The 16624-nt window shown below is 37.9% G+C and overlaps 1 protein-coding gene across 1 annotated transcript in view; it reads left to right on the plus strand.

Annotated features, from left to right (window-relative positions):
* Positions 1–16624, plus strand: part of BICC1 (BicC family RNA binding protein 1) — a 307521-nt gene that overhangs the window by 207065 nt on the left and 83832 nt on the right. The window lies entirely within an intron of this gene.

The following is a 16624-nucleotide window of genomic DNA, read 5'->3' on the forward strand; positions in this document are numbered from 1 at the left end:
TGGGTCAAGACCCCCAGATTATGATGCAGATGTGACAACACCTCAGCTTGTCCAGCAGGTGCCCTGGAGCAAAAGTTGCCTTTACAGAATTCCTGTTTTGAGCAGAAATGATGAGATCCTAATATGCTGCTGTTCTGGGGGCTGCTAGGTAAGGGTATAGCCTAGGCTTAAAAATTGAGGTGCGTCCAGAAGGCGCTGCAACTGGAGACAGTCCACCAGCTACCCTCTTGCAGATGTTCTACAAATATCTTTCTTAAAGGGAGATCCAAACAGCACCCCTTAGCAGTGACCATCACGGCTCTCCTCTCTTCACCCACAGTCAGTACTTGACTGGTGGGTCCCCATTAGCATTCCACTGTAATCCATCCCCTGGACTGCAGACCTTTGTTTTCCTTTGACTTTTAAGAAGGTTAAACAAATACAAACAATTTTAAAAAGTTGTTTTTTGTAGGGTACATCTTGAAGTAAGACTATATTTAAAACGAATTTGTACAGGTCATATTGAAGAAACTATCTTTGCCTGAATTATGGCTTATTTGCTATCACATGTTAGGTGACTTGTACACCGAGAAGTAAAGCCCCGAAAGTAATTAATTACAAAGTCCCAAATGGTAGCAACAGGGAAAAATTTTCAATAAATTTTTTTCTGCTGTAAGTTTTATATTGCATAAGATATTAAAATCTCAAAGCCTTATTTAACATGAAAGGATTTGTTTGTTTTTTTTCTTTTTTCTGTTTCTTTTCAGTTATAGTGTTTTCCCTAGAAAATACCTGCTATGAATGGAATCTGTCTTATCCCCATGTAATTACATATAGTAAGTTTTTAATGAATACTACCTTTTTTCTTTTTCTTTAAAAATTTTTTCTTATTATTTATTTATTTATTTTTTAATAGTTTATTGTCAAATTGGTTTCCATATAACACCCAGTGCTCTTTTCCACAAGTGCCCTTCTCCATTACCACCTCTCCCCTTCTCACCCCCCCTCCCCGGCTTCAACCCTCGGTTTGTTTTCAGTATTCAGTAGTCTCTCATGTTTTTCATCCCTCTCTCTCTCCAACTCTCTTTCCCCCATTCCCTCCCCATGGTCCTCCGTTAGGTTTCTCCTGTTAGACCTATGAGTGCAAACATATGGTATCTGTCCTTCTCCACCTAACTTATAAAAAGCTTCTGCACTGCAAAGGAAACAATCAAGAATATTAATAGGCAACCGACGGAATTGGAAAAGATAGTTGCAAATGACATATCAGATAAAAGGTTAGTATCCAAAATCTACAAGGAACTTACCAAACTCTACACCCAAAAAATGAATAATCCAGTGAAGAAATGGGCAGAAGACATGAACAGACACTTCTCTAAAGAGGACATCCAGATGGCCAACCAGGAAATGAATACTATCTTATGCTTCTAGTATTTCCAACCTAAAGCCTTGGAGCATCATACTACCTATATGGCAGCCAGGGTTGGATGACTACCAGTACACAAACTGAGGTATAGTCCTATTATATCAGAATTTCAAGGTAATTCCCTTCCCATTTTAGGTATGTCCACCAGGCCTCATGGCTCAGGGAGAAATTTCATACTGGATGACTTTTTTTTTTCTCTTGTCTTCTTTTTGGACTCACCTCAAATGATGTAATTAGTGATCTTGTCACACACACACCTTTATTTTAAACCCTTGGGCTGAATTTCCAATAAGATCCTGAATAAGTTGTCCTCTATGTGCCTTTCAGCCTTTTATCCCAACACATACTGGATCCTGGAGTTGGAGAATACTCTGAGAGGGAGTTTCTTGTGCAAGAATTTGGGGAGTGCCCTTGAGATCAATACTTTTGGGAAGGAAGGGTGGAGAAGAAAGCTTAACTGGTTAGGGGGAGAAGTCCAGCTTTCCCTTATCCTAGTGGAAGCTTTGGAGTTGTGAGGCCCTTCAGAGCTGTTCCCAGTTAAGTCAAAGGGCCAGGATATTGTACCCCTGCATTAGATAGTCCGTAAATGCCAGTGGAAGGAGGCATGACCAGGCAGGGTAGGTTTCTTTAGCAGAGGAAATCCACAAACAGGCTTACCTTGAGGGTGATTGGCCAACAGCATTCCCAGAAATCTTGGGGGAATGAGCCCTTTAACCCAAGATAAGCCCTTCAGTCCTCCGGGATCTCTTTGACTCACCATGCATGCTCTTCTCCAGGCACATTTGACTTCTCCGTGAAGCCTCTGGGCCTTCTTATCTGTTACTTCTTTCACTTAAACTTCTTGTTCACTATTTCCCCCTACTTTGTTTACTTAACTCCTGTTCATTCTCTAGATCTTATCTTATAGGTCTCTCCATAGGGAAGCTCTTACAATCTAAACTCTTCTTTCATAAACCCAAAGCACCCTATATTTCTTTTCCATTTTAGTGTCCATCACATTTTCAATTATTCATTTACTATCTTTATTCCCTATGTGCGTACCTTGTGAGAGGGATGTTGGTAGCATGTCCATGCCACTGCATCCATAAGGGGTGGTAGTACGTGGTCTTTAACAGACACTCGACAAATAGATGTTGACTCACTAAAATGGGAAGAGTATTAAAAATTTTTAATTATTGTCTGCTTACCAAATATCCTTTCTATTATAGAAAACAATTTAAACAGTATGCAGATTCTGTGGTTACTTTTCATACTTGCTTTATTTGGTACTCCATCAAGTGTAGAATGCTGTTTTTTCCTTACACTTTTTCTTATTGTGAAAAATCAAGTACCAAGTAACTCAGGTGAGTCATCACAGAATTGAAAATACTGGTCAGTTTAGAGTATTTATGACTGACTAAATTTCCATAAGATATGACAAGCACTGCAATGCTCTCTTTCCATTAGAATCTCTGTGATTTATTGATGCCTGTTTAGAAAGTATAAACAAGCATCAATATCTTAAAATTATCTCCATTCTTATTAAAGACTGTTACCCAAGGGATACAGAAGTGCTGATGCATAGGGGCACATGTACCCCAATGTTCATAGCGGCACTTTCTACAATAGCCAAATCATGGAAAGAGCTTAAATGTCCATCACCTGATGAATGGATCAAGAAGATGTGGTATAACTATGTATATATATATATATATTTTTTTGCCATCATAGAACATGATTTTTATTTTATTTTATTTTATTTTTGAGAGAGAGATAATGCATGCTCGTGTGCATGCATGAGTTGGGGAGGGCAGAGAGAATGGGAGAGAGAGAATCTTAAGCAGGTTCCACGGTCAGTATGGAGCCCTACTCGGGGGTCGATCTTACAACCCTGAGATCATGACCTGAGCTGAAATCAAAAGTCAGATACTCAACTGGCCGAGCCATCCAAGCACCTTGACATGATTTCTGTTTAAAGGCAGGTTGATTTGGCATCTTTCTTTCAGAATAGTCCTTCCTATTTTGTGGGTGTGCACCCCAACTCAACATGTTGTTACATTAAAGACTTCATATGAACACATAATAATCTAAAGCATTTTTAGCAAGAAATGTGTGTGCTGGCTAAGGGGACAAGAGATTAAGATGGGAAGAGGTGATGTACGGCTGCTCCTTACTTTTTAAAAATTTTTTAATGTTTATTTATTTTTAAGAGACAGAGAGACTGAGCATAAGCAGGGGAGGGGCAGAGACAGAGAAGGAGACACAGAATCTGAAGCAGGCTCCAGGCTCCAAGCTGTCTGCACAGAGCCCGACACGGGGCTCGAACTCACAGACCATGAGATCATGACCTGAGCTGAAGTTGGTGGCTTAACTAACTGAGCCACCCAGGCACCTCTATGGCTGCTCCTTAGACAGAAGATAGTTTTCCAATCCTAAGGTGAAAATGGGAGCCCTTGAGACCCCTGCAGATCCTCTCCCTGGTGCTTTGCAGAGACTACAAATGTGAGTGCTTGAAAATAGCCTGAATCGCATTCTCGCTCTCCCTGAATTCTCACATCACGCATTTTTCGCAGTTACCAATCAAGGGCTTGTTTCTGGGGAACCAGAGACACGTGCTGCATCTCAGAAGAAATGATGAGAAGTGAAGTTAATTATACATACAATGGAGTATTACATGGCAATGAGAAAGAATGAAATATGGCCATTTGTAGCAAGGTGGATGGACCTCGAGGGTGTCATGCTAAGCGAAATAAGTCAGGCAGAGAAGGACAGATACCATATGTTTGCACTCAACGGTCTAACAGGAGAACAAGAGAAACCTAATGGAGGACCATGGGGAGGGGGAGGGGGAAAGAGAGTTGGGGAGAGAGAGGGACACAAAACCTGAGAAACTATTAAATACTGAAAACGAACCCAGGGTTGAAGGGGGAAGGAGAAAATAGGTGGTGGTGATGGAGGAGGGCACTTGTGGAGAAGAGTACTGTGTGTTATATGGAAACCAATTTGACAATAAACTATTTTAAAAAAAGACTGTATGAAAATAAATATATATTTACAAAATAGTTAAATTCAAGGTCCTTGTTATGGTATAGAATTCTTGTGTTATCAGAGGACCTAATGTTAGAAAGTGGAGGTGGACAGTAAAGTATTTCCCAAACTGAGAAGGCACTTTGAGACTGGAAGCAGGCCACTTTGTACAGTTTGTATAGCATTTTATTGAGGGTAACTTACTGACAGGGGGGCATTGGACTGATGATGATACAGCTGTGCGGTTACTCTCTTCAATATCCAGACCTTATTCCACAGACTTTACACATAGAAGGGGACACATAGAAGATCTCACTGTAGTGACATCACAGAGTTCACATGCTCCTCGAAGGGTTTGCATGGACCTAATTTTATAGCAAACCTTTAATTAGATCTCATGGCACCACCTGTGCATTGGGAAGGGAAAGACTATGTTATCTCTACCAAATTCATGAAACGCCAAAACAGGCCACTCCCCATCCTGGCCCTTGAGAGCACCTAAGATATGTATGTTAATCTTCAAGGGGTGCAGAACACATAGCCTCAAGAGAGGTCATCGGGTGAACATGACAAGATGGAAGGCCAGAGATGGAGCCAGTACTGTCAGCACTCTTGCACTTATTAAAGCATGGTACTCTTTGTTTATAGTTATCCAGTACTTGTCAAAGAGAAGTAAGGTGAGTAATACAAGGGAAATGTAAATCAAAATTGTCATGTTCAGCCAGGATGAGAAACACTGATTTAACTGAAGACAAGAAAATACAACTGGATTTAAAAATCTTGGTTTAATATTTTCTATACTTTATTTCCAAATTCTTACATGAACTGCAATATTTCCCCCCTAGTTTGTTTTTTGAGGTATTGTAGATAAATTTTAGCTTAACAGACTCCTGTGTTCTTAGAACTAATCTTCCTTAAATTGAGTTTATAGGTCTGTCAAAATAAACAGAAAATAGACATATATCCCCTTTAAGGATTTTTTATACCTTCTCCCTTTATAAGGAATAAAAATACTTTTGTTAATTTCTTTTAGTACTGTAGGAGATTAGTATATAAGTCTGAGGTGAATAGCTCCTGTTAAATACCTCTGAGAAAAGAAGACTGCCGCTGGGAAGTTCATAATATGAGCAAGTCTTTTGTAATTTGCTTCAAAGAGAAGTTATACAATTGGCCTAGCTTTTGGGTACTCTATTGTAGCTTATAGAATATGCACATGGGCCATATTCTGGACCAGGGAGTCAGAAAGTCTGGATTTGGGTCCTGACCAGATAATGTCTAGCTGAGTTCACTTAACCTTTTTGATCAAATTCCTTGTCTGTAAAATAGGAATAATGGCTCCCACTTCATTGGGTAGCTGTAGGATTTAAATCTGCAGAGAGTGCCCTGAGGAGTTCTGGCACTAGGCCCCCAGTGAATGGTAGCTATTATTATTATGGCCAGTGCCTGGAAAGAGCATATGATTTTATTTCCCAATTTCAAAGTTAACTTTTGAAATGAAGGTTTATTTCCCCATTGAATTCTAAAAGTTTTGCACATGTATAAAGAAAAGATTATTACAATTTAGAAATTATATTTTGGAAACTTATGAGAGTCTTAAAATTTTTTGGCTGTTCCCCGAAACTCCCTTGACATTTAGAAGTTGTCAAGACACCATCAGGTATTTCAAAATGAGATCAAGTCTGATTCATTTAGACGAATCTGATGGTTTTCTGAATTTATTTGATTATGTTGAGGGTTTTGTTTCCAGTATTTCCCTGGATCTTGTGTGTGTGTGTGTGTGTGTGTGTGTGTGTGAGATCAAGAACAGTAAGTAGTGGCTGGGGTTTGGATAAAAAAAATCTCTTTAAGAGTTAATAATTTCTACAGCAGTGTTTATATCTTTTTCACTTTTGTTCCTGAGTTTTAATAGCCCCCAGCATAGAGTTAAGAACAAAGTGCCATGGGAGTCTACAGAAGGAGTGACTAACTCATTTTGGAAGACCTCGTAGAAGAAGTGACATTTGGGTTGGCTTTGAAGGATGAATTGTTTGCCAGATGGAGAAAGGAACGGGTGTGGGGTGGCTTTTATAGACCAGGAAAGTGACATGTGAAAAGGTGGAGCCTTGAAAGCACACACATTTCATTACCAGGGAAATTAGTTACTGGGATCTTAAAAGATTACAGTGTGAATGCTGCCCCCAAAACTGCTGGATTGGCCTCAAATGGGAGAGAGTACATCAAAACACTGGGAAAGGACTTGGAGCCACGTTGAGAAGGGTGTGTATCCTAAGGAATTTTTTCTTTGCCTGGAAGACTGCTCACACTCGTACTTTAGAAAGGTTTCTGAGTGGAGGAGGAGCTGAAGAGGTGAGAGAATAGGTCAGTTGTTGCAAAGTGTTGCTCACAAACCAGATGAGACATGAAGTGTGGTGACAAGAATGGGAACAAAAGAGGTCAGGAGTAGAAAACTGAGGCAATAAAATGGATTTGCAGGAGAAAGGATTTTAATTAATACAAGTGGGATATATGTGATAGAACATGAGCTTTAACGTCATGCCAACCCCCTGAAATAGGTTGGTATTCTGTGACTGATTTTTTTTCCATAATATTTTATTGTCAAATTGTTTTCCATACAACACCCAGTGCTCTTCCCCTTAAGTGCCCTTCACCATCACCACCACCTCTTTTCCCCCCTCCCCCTTCCCCCTCAACCCTCAGTTCATTCTCAGCATTCAATAGTCTCTCAAGTTCTGCATCCCTCTCTCTCCCCAACTCTCTCTCCCTCCTCCGCTCCCCCTGGTTCTCCATTAGGTCTCTCCTGTTTTCCTGCTAGACCTATGAGTGCAAACATATGATTTCTGTCCTTCTCTGTGACTGATTTTTTAAAAGAAGAAATGTTAATTCCTTAAAAAGGAATACTATATTGATAGACACTTGGGCTGCTTCCATAATTTTGGCTATTATAAATAATGCAATAAACATGGTGCAGATGTCATTTCAAATTTGTGTTCTTGTATTTTTTGAGTAAATATCTAGTAATGTGATTATTGGATTGTAGGGTAGTTCTGTTTTTAATTTTGTGGGGAACCTTCATACTGTTTTCCACAGTAGCTGCACCAATTTAATTCCCATTAACAGTACAGAAAGGTTCCCCCCTTTCTCGATATTTGTAACAACACTTGTTGTTTCTTGAGCTGTTGATTTTAGCCATTCTGACCGATGTGAGGTTTCATGTCATTATGGTTTTGACAAATGGACAAAGAAGATGTGTGTGTGTACACCCACACACACACCACACACACCCACCCACACACACACACACACACACACACACACACACACACACACACACACAGGAATGTTAGTTGGCCATAAAAAAGAATGAAATCTTGCCATTTGTAATACCATGTATGGATCTAGAGAGTATTGTGCTAAGCAAAATAAGCCAGTCAGAGACAGATGAATACCATGATTTCACTCATATGTGGAATTTAAGAAACAAAGCAAGTGAACAAAGAGGAAAAAAAAGACAAACCAAAACAAATTCTTAACTATAGCGAACAAACTGATGGTTAGCAGAGAGGTGGTTAGTGGTGGATGGGTGAAATAGGTGATAGGTATTAAGAGTATCCTGTAATGATGAACACTGAGTAGTAATATATGGAATTGTTGAATCACTGTATTGTACCATTGAAACTAATACAATACTGTATATATAAATACCTTTTTATTTGATTTTAAAGAAATTTCTTATAAGACTTGTATTGAGAGAAGTCTTATACCCTCACTTTAGGAACTAGGAAACTGAAGGATCTTGTCCAAAGATTTTATAGTTCATAAGAAGCCCTTTATATTTAAATCCGTGCTACTTATTTTACATGATACAGTTTCCCTATTGAAATTTTTGGATTTAAGGGTTGAGGCTAGGAAACAAATAAAGACTAACTTAGAGGCTTTTGGTTTGAGTGACCACAGTTGTTGGCATTTTTAATTAAAATAGGAAATATGAGTGAATGAGCAGTTTTATTTTTGTTTCTTACGTGTGGGAATGGAACAGGTAATCATTTAAGCTTCAGACTTGTTGCATTTGAGGTACTTGGTGGAGATGTCTAGTGAGCAGTTGGGATACCAAAAAATGAAAGGTATGTTTTTGGACTTGACAGAACTGTAACTTTTTTTTTTTTGTTATAAAGTTTGGATATTCAATTTTATTATGGCTTTAAATAAAAGTTTATAAGTTTGTGTCCACTACCAAAGTAGTCACTTTAAAGACTTTGTTTTTTTCTAGACAGTTTTTACTTTATGTCCAGGTATTGTATTTAATTATGTATGTGTACGTTTTGTTAGAAAGTTGTCTGGAAGAAACGTTAGGAGAAAAATCTTCAATCATTTTCTTTAGAATTATACTCAGTAGCCTTTATTGAGTATTTTGAAGATTTCTTGACACCAGTGTCCATGTGAATCAATTCTTGTATCTCAGTAATATTCCCAAGAGCTGTTCACCTCTTCCATGAGGTTAGCTGAATGGTTTTTTGCTTTTTTGATTTTAACTTTTTTGCCATTAGTGTGTCTCCTATAACTTCGGCTTGATCTGCTTAAATATTTGTACTTCAAAATTAATAGGTATTGGCTTTTTGAAATTAATATTCCTTAATTTTTTTGCCATCCCTTCTATTATTATTGTCACTAAGTTACTGGAGAACTATTAGATTAAGAGCTTTAATCCTCTCTTCCCTCAAATAGTCAATATTATGGAGAAGTAAGGTAGACACCTGCATACTCTGGGAGGTATAAAGTAACTGTCTATCAATAATGTAAATAAAATAGTTGTGGCAATTTAGAAGGCACTTTTGTTAGGTTGGGGTTGGGCATGGTTTTTTAGATCTTTTATTTCTTGCAGGATGAGGGCTCGAAGGGCATCCAGGTGGTGGGTACGGTGAGGGACGGTCCGAGAGGCGTACAGCATGTGTTTGGGATGACAAGCAGACCCATGTGACTGGGTTGCAGAGTTCATGGAATAGTGGAGTTGGGAGACAGGCTTAAAATAAGGTGGCTTGGAACCACATTGAGGAGGACTTCATAATTTCTTAAGAAAATACAATCTCCAGGTGTCATGACTAGTCAGTGCTAGTCTGGCTATCACCCTTCCATGGACAAGTGACAGTTTACTAGTCCAGTGAAACTGGAGCTGATAAAATGTGCACATATGCTTTCAACTAATTGGGAACCAGGTCTTCTCTTCTTTCCACTTGAATTTTTATTTCTCTGATACCATTTAATTTCATCATTTGGGCAAATTTTCTATTTCGATGGTGATTTTCTGATAAACTTAAAAGGAAAAGATGAAGTTAGCTGAATTTCTTTTAAAATACCAACAGTAATAAAACAAGGAGACAGCAGCTGTGAGAAACATATGCCAGACTTCTCAGTTATGGTCTTATCATGCTAGCTTTGGTGCAGGCTCATGATGTGTACTTCTGTTTCCATGGCTACCTGCTAGGCAGCAGAATCCCCCATAGCATAGGTTGGTATGCTCTAGCCTCAGAATTTTTCATGGAAAGAAAATTCAAGACTTTGAAGAGTGAAGTCAATACTGTTTTTTTAAGCAGATGGGTTATGCATTTTTAAAAAATAAAAATGGTTACTACAGTTTTGATTTCCAAGTTATAAGTGAAGCCAGACTTGAAGGCAGTGTTTTAAAAAGTTTGAAATTCTGGCATTTAAATGGTTTGTCCAAGATGGTCCCCATGACAACAAAACTCAGTGCAGGTATCAAGTGTCATCTTTGCTGTGAAACAGTCATGCCACAAAAATGCCTTTAATCCTTAAACTACTTTAATAAACTTAGGCAGAAGAATTTAGCTTATTCAAGGTATTACCTGGATGAATACTTCAAAATCATTTTTAAGAGGTTAATAAAATGCAATTATAAGTGATCAGTTAAAAAATTGAGTGATGATATATCTGATTCTTAAACTGATGTTTTGTTTACTCAGAACAAGGAAGTATTATTTCACTTGCCAAATCAAAAAAAATAATACTGTTTTATGATAGGAAAACGTAAATATCTTAAGCAAAGCTAAAGATTGCTATTTCAATATCAGTTATTTTGTAGTGTAATAAATAAACTCTTTCAATGTTTTGGCATACACCCACTCCCTTCAGTTTTTCTGCCAAAGAAAAATTCCATTTTTAAGCTAACACCTGATGAAGCCATACATTTGTTAAAGACATAATTTTGAAAAGAGTTTTAGTGTTTTAGTTTAGTGGCCATTGTAATACATAATTGTTAAGGCTTTGTAAAGGACTAAACTGGCACCAAGGTACCATCTAAGAAATAAGCTATTATTGATTAGCCAGTATCATTTAAAATATTAATAAGATCTTATTTTCTAAACCTGACAGTTATTTTCCTATGTTTGTTTATTGTTAAATTTTATATGTTATGGGGTGCCTGAGTGGCTCAGTTGGTTGAGCATCTGGCTTTGGCTCAGGTTATGATCTCACAGTTCATGGGTTCAAGCCTCGCATCAGGCTCTGTACTGACAGCTCAGAGCCTGGAGCCTGCTTCAGATTCTGTGTCTCCCTCTCTCTCTCTGTCCCTCCCCTGCTCACACTGTCTCTCTCAAAAAAAAATTATATGTTATTTAATTAGCTGTTGAGAGAAAAGCATAACAACTTCAATTCTGTGATAAACTTTTTCTGATTTGACATTTTTATCCTTATTTTTGATAAGAAATCATTTGCTGATTCAGATGTCTCTGTCTGTATTCAGTACAGTATCCACCTCTGGTCTGTGGCTCCAGGAGAATAGATGTAGGAAGTTGTGGCAAAGACATTGGGCAGGTGGAAGACACTTGAAGGTGAACAGGGCTAACTTTGTAGGAACTGAACAATGGAATAGAAGTTAATTATAGCAAGTGGATAAGAGTGATGGTATGGAAGAAATTACAAAGATTGACTAGTCTTGAGAGATCTTACAAGGGTTTTCTTTTTGTTGTTGTTGTTTTTGTTGTTATTTGTCTATTTTTACAGTTTCATTCAGGCCTTATATTAGATTTTTCTCTTGCCCTCTATTATGACACTATTCTGCTACCTCCATATTCCTGATTAGATGTTATAACAAATCCCTTCATTTCCTTTGACCACGTGGTGTCTCTAATCTTTCATTGATTCTCCATCACAAAACTTCACACATTTTAACCATAAGATATGGTTGTACTTAATGAGTTCTCTGCAGCATTGTATATTTTGTGGTGCCAAGTACTGGCTAAGAGTGTGGGTGCTGCTGGGGCCTGACTACCTGGGTTTGAATGCTGGCTCTGCTACCTACTAGCTTTGTGACCTTAGGCAAATTACTGACTTCTCTTGTTACAGTGCCTTCATCTGTGAAATGGGAAGACTAATAGTACCTGCTTCATAGGATTCTATAAGAATGTACCATAGAGGCACCTGGGTGGCTCAGTGGGATAAGCATCTGACTCTCGATTTCAGCTCAGATCATAATCTCATGGTTGTCAGATCGAGCCCCAAGTTGGGCTCTGTCCTGGGCATGGAGCCTGCTTAACATTCTCTCTCTCCCTCTCCTCATCCCCTTAATTGCTCTCTCTTTCAAAAAAGATTAATGTATCAGAAATACCTACTGTCATGCTGAGTGAAGTAAGCCAGGCAGAGAAGGACAGAAACCATATGTTTGCACTCATAGGTCTAGCAGGAAAACAAGAGAGACCTAATGGAGAACCAGGGGGAACGGAGGAGGGAGAGAGAGTTGGGGAGAGAGAGGGATGCAGAACTTGAGAGACTATTGAATGCTGAGAATGAACTGAGGGTTGGGGGGGAGCGGGGAGGGGGGAAGACAGGTGGTGGTGATGGTGGAGGGCACTTGAGGGGAAGAGCACTGGGTGTTGTATGGAAAACAATTGGACAATAAAATATTATGGAAAAAAAAAAGAAATACCTACTGTGTTTTCTATTGTTACTATAACAAATTACCATAAATGTATTGGCTTGAAACAATACAGATTTACTATCTTACAGTTTTGTAGGTCAGAACAACACAGGTCTGACTGGGCTAAAATCACAGTATTGGCAGGACTATGTTCCCTTCAGGAGGCTCTAGGGGAGAATTCATTTTCTTGCCTTTTCTAGCTCCAATAGGCCACCCACATTCCTTGGCTTATGGCCCCATTCCTTTATTATCGGAGCCTTCTTTTCTGTAGTCGTATCTTTCTCTGACTTTACTCTTCTCCCTCTTCTACTTTTAAGGACCCCTGTGGTTATGGTGACCCCATATAGATAATCCAGGATAATCTCCCTATTTTAAGATCAGCTGATTAGCAACCTTAATTCCATCTACAACTTTAAATATCCTTTGCTTGTAACCTAAAATACTCAGCAGATCTAGGAAGAAAGGATGTGGAAGTCTTTGGATGGGCCATTATTTTGTCCCCTTTCCCTTTTTACCTCATTCTACCCTAGTGTTCTAGGGCATATATTTGTTTTTTTCCCATACTTCTATTTTAGAGGACATGTGTTACCACAGGCAGATGAGAGGGGCCTAAGAGAGGGAAGAGTGGGAAGAATTATGTGCTGATACTATTTTTTGCAGCCACGGAGTCTGGAGATAATTTTTTAATCATATTTTTATAGTCATCCAAATTGATCTTCCCCTTTGGTTAGTACCTCTGAATGTTTGCTAACAGTTAAAGAAGATATGGACAACATTTAATCTATCCGTGAGAGGTCATTTTCCTACTGAAACTTATTTTTCTTGATATCACATCTATAAAATGTGAACTAACTACATCAAATATTATGATTTAGTGTGGGCAGAGACTCAAACAATGAAATAAAATATATTACCGGTTGTGAGGTACCTCAGAGTTTACAAATGTTTTTAGAAAAATTATTTTATGTAGCTTGTCAGCATTTTGGGAAGTAAAACAGTTTAAATCTTTTGAACAACAAAGTCATTTCCAGAGATTGGCTTGCTCATTTCTTCTGCCAAAGAGGACAGGAAGAAGAAAACACCTACCTATCCCTTAATTAGCATTTGGCAGAAATAGGACACCTGAGTGGTTCAGTTGGTTAAGCGTCTGACTTTGGCTCAGGTCCCAATCTTGTGGTTTATGGGTTCGAGCCCCGTGTCTGGCTCTGTGGTGACAGTTCAGAGCCTGGAGCCTACTTTGGACTCTGTGTCTCCCTCTTTCTCTGCACCTCCCCCACTCATGCTCTGTCTCTTTCTCTCTCTCAAAAATAAATAAACATTAAAAAAAGAAAAAGAATTTGTCAGAAGTATGATTACTAAGAAGGTGGGGGGTGGGGAATGAATGAGTAAATGAGTTCCCAGTTTTGCAGTCAAAGAAACTAAGGGAGAAATGTGATGGCTGCCCATTGCTTGTGGCTGTGTTTCTACCTCAGCCTGGTCTGTTTGTTCTTTTTTGTGAATCAGTTTGCAGCAGTATAATGGGGGAGAGAGGCATTCTTTCCTGTCCTAAAATGGGACATGAATATATTAAGCCATTGTTTTCTAGTACAGTGTACATTTACCAGCACACTCAATGATTGCATTTAATAAAAAGGAGGTAGAGGGAGAAATCTGTTCAGAGTTTGTAAAACTTCTAAAGAAAAAATGTAAGGTCAGTTGATATGTCAACAGCAGGGAAATAATTCATTCTGTCTTGGAAAAGTGAATGCCAATAACAATAGCCATGATTCTGGCAATGGAATAGTGCTTGAGAGGGTAACTTTCAACTCTTGGCTCTCTCTTTTTCCTCCATTTCCAAAGGACATTCTCCCCATCAACAGAACAACGTGATTTATCCTTGTTCATGTCAGCTGCTAAGGTTCATGGGACCACATAGTGTGGTTGTAGGTCCAGGTCTTTCTTCCTGTGGCTATAATCACAAAGGAAGTATTCTTTTTTAAAAAGAGAAATGTAAAGTGAGATATCTGTTTGTTATTAAAGCACTTTTATATGCTATGAAGAAGATTAACTTTTAGCCTTGGGATGCCAGAGTAAACTTGGATTTAATAAACTATGGCCATTTTACTACTATCTCATTGCCCTTGAACTGTATAGGTCATTGAAATGAAGAAGGCAGCCTTTCCTTAATATCCCCTTTAATTATATCTGTTTATTTAAAAAATAAATAAAAAATATAGTAATGAACTTTATATTGACCAATTCAAAGGAAATAAGTAAATAAGTAATTGATATTAAGAAGTAAGTCTCCACAACTTTTTTTCATTTTCTTAGGAGGTATGGTATAGATTTTAAATAATATAAACATTAATGTTCTCTCTCTAAAAATTGGTATCTGAAAAGTGCTTATAAGCCTCTTGTTTGTGTTTGTCAACTTAATTAGATTTTGAAACTTTAATAAAATAGAAAAGTTGTTAACTTTTGTTGCTTTGATCAGGGATCAGCAAATTCACTCTACAGTTCAAATCTGGCCCATTGACTGTTTTTGTAAATAACATTTTATTGGAATACAGCCATATCCTTCATTTACATGTTATCTACAGTTACTTTCATGCTATAGAGGCAGAGTTGATTAGTTGAAATATAGGCCTCCAAAACCTAAGTTATTAACTATCTGGTCTTTTATACATACAAAAAAATTGTAAACTACTAGACAGAAAAGGTACATCACACCACACTGGGTGATGTGAGTTCAATATCGATTTAAGCCTGAATTTCTAATAACTTATGGTATAGGTGGAGAAAAGATATTCCAAAGTTGAAGTGCTAATACAAGTCCTTTTCAGGTTAATTTATTCATTGACTCAAATTAAGTGGCTTTTGGGTGCCTCCTGTGTGCCACACAATGTTCTAAGCATTTGAGGATGTAGAGGTAAAAAAAAGAAGATTTCTCTCCTTATGGGCTTACAGCCTAGAGGAGCAGGTAGATAATAAATAGATGAACATATATAGTATAATGCCTGGTATTTATGTGCTATATTCCATAGAGAGATTTAAGCCCAGGCCACACTAATGGTATTGTCTTTAGCAATAAGTTAATTTTCCTAAATATCTTCATCTACAATGAGATTCAGATTTTTTAAAAAGGGAGCAAATGGAGAATGAAAATAGCTCAAGTCAATAATTCTTTCTCTGAGCTTTTACATATGGCTCAAAATTCACACTTTGATAGAGTGGCAAGTAATATATGTTGTATTCTGCCATGGTAGAAGAATATTTAATTGGGCAGCAAGAAACCTATGTCTCTTTTTTGGCTGAATGGCCTTCAGAAGATTCTTAACTTTTCTATGATGTGTCAAGAATCACCTTGAGGGTTTTTTAAAACATAAATTGCTATCCCACCCCCCTGAGTTTCTGATTTGGTGGGTCTGGGTGGGGGCAGGGGTGGCTGAGAATTTCCACATCTAACAAGTTCCTAGTTGAGGTCAGCTGTGCTGCTGGCCTAGGAGCCACACTTAGAGAACCACTGCCCTATGTGATTCAAGTTCCTACCAGTTCCTCTGTTATTTTTAACCCCCCTGAAAAACCTTTATACCTCTTTAAAAGACTAGGAAGACCCCACTAAGTAATAATTTGGCCCAAATGACTACTTAATGTTCAGGATGTTTACTGAAGAAGAGCTTCCAAAGAATAAGAATTTGCCTTGCCTTGATCACATATAAAACCCACTAAATGAGTTTTATGGTTTCTTTGGAAGAATTATACTAAATTACAAGGGTGGAGGCCATAATTCCTAATGATTTCTTCCTTTTTGTATCCCAAGTCCAGAGTATGCAGGTGTGCAGTAGGTGCTCAAAACTGATCTGTTTAACCTAAACTTAAGGAAGGACAGGGTGCTTCTTACAGTAACCTTCCTGAGGTTCTGCTGGTTTTATGTTAAATTCCATTCTGAATTAAGAATGATTCCACTGGTGGTCAAAACTCTAAAACTGTTTACAAAATGTACTCTGTTTCTGTAAACTGTAGTAGTGTTGTTTCAGTAGAAACAAACAAAAATAACCCCGTCACTGATACTCCTTTTTTCTCCTCTCTTGAATCTAAATAAGCAAATAAGCAAATATAAAACAGCCATCATAATAAGGTAGACAAAGGTTCATTGTGTTTTCCATTACATAAAATAACTTATGCAGTTACTTCAGTGTAATTCAAGATATTATTGTTTAAATTGGACTTTTACAGTGTCCTCCAAAGCTCTAACATTATTAGAATTCTTAAGGTAATTATGCATTTTAACTTCTGCTCATAAATTA

The sequence above is a fragment of the Suricata suricatta genome, chromosome 2 (genome assembly GCF_006229205.1).
Source record: "Suricata suricatta isolate VVHF042 chromosome 2, meerkat_22Aug2017_6uvM2_HiC, whole genome shotgun sequence".
Lineage (NCBI taxonomy): Eukaryota > Metazoa > Chordata > Mammalia > Carnivora > Herpestidae > Suricata > Suricata suricatta.